We start from the raw sequence: 3894 nt of genomic DNA, 5'->3' as shown, positions 1-3894 counted from the left end.
GCATGAGTTCTATCCCTGGCCGGCCAGGGAGCTACCAACATGGCATAGCAGACCTCTCCTGACTCGCCTGTTGCTCCTCTCAGCAGTGTATTTCAGTCAATCTGCCTGTCCTGTTCCCCACTCTGATGAATACTCTTACCCCCCACACTTCTGGCCTGTAACTCAGTTGTTGTATGCATAAATAACTCTTTAAAAAAACTTTTTAAAAATGGAATAATTGAAAAGGTGGCAGCCAAGCCAAATGTGCAATACAGGAATACACCCAGCAACTTGATGTTAAAAGGAGAGAGGATAATTCTCCAAGAACCAGATTTATTTATTTTATTTTATTTTTTTTAGAAATTTTATGTTCTTGGTTCCTCCATTTCTTTCTTTCTTTTATTTTTTTAAAGATTTATTTATTTATCTATTTATCTATTTATTTATACATACAAGCACTGGGTACAGTCAGAGGCGCGGGAGGGTGAGAGAATTCACTAGAGTCAGAGCGGAGAGTAGAGCAGGCAAAGTGACAAAGTACACTGCTGAGGGGAGCAGCGGGCGGCAGGAGAGGTCCTCGCGCCATGTGGGACCCTCACTCGCCGGCCAGGGATCGAACTGGCACTGCAGAAGCTGCGGGCTGCTTCGCAACCCAGCGCTCAACCGCTGCACCACTGGGGAGGCCCAAGAACCAGATTTAAAGATATGGAAAATCACAACTGGATGGATAGAGAACTCAAAAGAGCTACACTGAAACAACTCAAAGAGATACAAAGACAAATTTGAAGTGCAATTTGAGCTCAAGAATAAAATTAGCAAGCAGAAGGCGAGAATTGATGTTATTAATAAGGAACTAACAGATTTAAGAAGGGAGGAAGTCAATAATTGACATCAAGAGTGTTATAGTAAGCTATGGAAACAGAGCAGACCTAATGGGGGAATGAATTAATTAACACAAAAACAGAAACCTAGAAGGCCACAATACAGGATTATTGGTAAGACAATATTTGTTCTCCAGTGTTATACATGTATGATGTGGTATACAATATATTTTAAAACACCTCATATTTTGTATTGGAGAGTATAATAATGTAAGCTCTAAAAGTACTATTTTAGTACAATTAAAGATGGTATAAATAGCTCCCATATAGTCCCGGATAGCTTCTTTATACTGGTATCTTATTATTTTTAAAAAGAAATTCAAGGTCATGACCATTGTTTTGTGCAAATAAGTTCTTTAACACAGTTGTAGTTTTAAAAACCTGTGGAGCAGTTTGTATTTAAAATGATAGTAGTTGAAGACAATTTTCCAGACTTTAAAAATCTCTCAGATGTTTCCATTTTTTGTATAAACAGAATAATGTTTATAGTTGTGTGAGGGTCTACAACAAGAAGTATATATATATTTTTAAAGATTTATTTATTTATACAAGAACCAGGGTACAGGACAGATGTGCAGGATGTTGAAAGGACTCACCAGAGACAAAGTGGGGAACAGAACAGGCAGACTGACCAAATACACTGCTGAGGGGAGTAGCGCGAGAGACAGAAGAGGTCTGCCTCGCCATGTGGGCATCTCCACGGCCGGTGGGGATCGAACCGGCACTGTAGAGGCTGTGGACAGCTTCATAGCGCTGCACTCAGTTACCTGCGCCAACAGGGGAGGCCCCAAGAAGTATATTTTCAAACAAATTTTTAAGACATTTTAGACTTCTGCAACTGTAGTTCTGAATGTGAATCCTTTGTTTGCTCATGCATAAATGTATTTGTAATTCCAAATATACAGGCTTAGTGTTTTGCCTGTTAGTGATCATTTCACATTGTGAAACGTATAAGCTTTTCTCAATAGACCTAGAGTAGGTTTCTGTCACCTTTGTATGGAAACTAGAGGTCAGTCAAGGAAGGCTCTGTGAGACTTGGAGGTCTATTTCTATTACTTGAAGAATACAGATTGTTTCATGCTGAGAGCTGTAAGGGTCCTGAAGACTAGGAGAAGCATCTCTTCTTACCTAACTCCTTTACCCTTGTATAGTTGAAGAAGAGATCATTATATCCTAAGCTTTTGCTTTTTTTAAAAAAAGATTTATTTATGCATACAAGAACTGGGGTACAGGCCAGAGTTGTTGTGGGGGTGAGAGGATTCACCAAAGACAAAGCGGGAAGCAGAACAGGCAGATTGACTGAAATACACTGCTGAGGGGGGCAGCAGGTGAGACAGAAGTCGGCTACGCCATGTGGGTTAGCTCCCTGGCTGGGGATCGAACTCGTGCTGCAGTGGCTGAGGATAGCTTCATAGTGCTGAGACTTAACCTCTTGTGCCACCAAGGAGGCCCCCTTATGCCTTTTTTTTAATTGAAGAAGCAATTATTGCTCTTCTTATGAAGAAATTAGTTTGGGGGAGGCTCATCCAGTTGTAGGTTTATCAGTAAATATGTTCTCTCTATTTCAGAATCTCATCTTTCCAGTCAGAGTAAGGATTGAGCTCACTAGCTTCTTTTCTGTCATGTGAAGTCTCCTCTCTGTTCTTGAAACCCTAAGTCCCAAAGCATAGAATAAATATCCCTTGTTTGATACATTATTCTTTAGAATTTACAACCATGTAAATTCCCCCTATGTATGCTTATTAAATTGTTTTTCCTTTGCTAACCAGTCTGGTACTTTTGATTACATGTTCAGTTGAGAAGAACCCAGAGGGGCATGAATAATTTCTTTCACACCCGAACAGTTACAAGACCTAAGTTGAAATAACTTTTGCTGTTATATTTAACAATGCCTTATTGCTTTGTATGCAGTACTCTTTGGGTATAAAGATTATTTGTCTATCCAACAGGGAGCCACATTATTTAAATTGATCAACCTAATGTTAAACTACTTTAAGGTACCCAAATGTAAACTAATAACCTTAATTTAAATATAGCAGTGCAGGGCCTCCCCGGTGGCGCAGCGGTTGAGCGCTGGGTTGCAAAGCTGCCCGCAGCTTCTGCAGCGCCGCTTTGATCTCAGGCCGCCAGGTGAGGGTCCCACATGGCTCGCAGACCTCTCCTGCCACCTGCTGCTCCCCTCAGCAGTGTACTTCGTCAGTCTGCTTGCTCTGCTCTCCGCTCTGACTCTGGTGAATTCTCTCACCCTTCCGCACTTCTGACTGTACCCAGTGCTTGTGTAAATAAATAAATCTTTAAAAAATATGTATATATAGCGATGCAATTTTGTATACCTTAGTATCAGTATATCAATAATTTTGGATTATCATGCAAGGGCTTAGATAAAATAATGACCCAACTATATGACACCTACAAGAGATTCATTTAAGCTATAGAGACAAAGTGAGGAGGTGGATATTACTACTCACAGCCATTAAAAAATTTTAAAAAGTAGGACCATTATACTTAGATAAAATTACCAGCCCAGAAAAATGTGATGAGACAATTATGGACATAATAAAATGAAAAAGACATCAATATAGCAAGAATACATAACAATATGCATAGGATACTTTTTAATATAACTAATATAGGAACTCCAAAATAAGTATTAATAGACCTAAAGGGACACATTGACAACAACACAGCAGTAGGGGACTTTATACCTATTTACTGTAATGGACAGATCATCTAGCTATAAAATCAGCAAGGAAAAGTGACTTTAAAGGACAAATTACATGAGGTGAAACTAATAGACATTATTAGAGCATCTCCCTCAAACAACAGGTGGATGATGTTAATTACAAATGGAACATTCTCAAGAATGCATTCTGAAGACAACATATTGGGCCACAAAGCCATTGTGAATAAATTCATGAAGATATAAATGATATCAAGCACTTTTTGGGTTACAATGTGTGAAATGGGAAATCAATCCCCAAAAGGGAGAGGAACCACAAATATATGGAAAGTAAACACTGTTATTGAACAACTC

The sequence above is a fragment of the Talpa europaea genome (genome assembly GCF_964194135.1).
Source record: "Talpa europaea genome assembly, chromosome: 6".
Classification (NCBI taxonomy): Eukaryota; Metazoa; Chordata; class Mammalia; order Eulipotyphla; family Talpidae; genus Talpa; species Talpa europaea.
The sequence above is the reverse complement of the archived record's forward strand: the minus strand, read 5'-3'. Positions refer to the sequence as shown.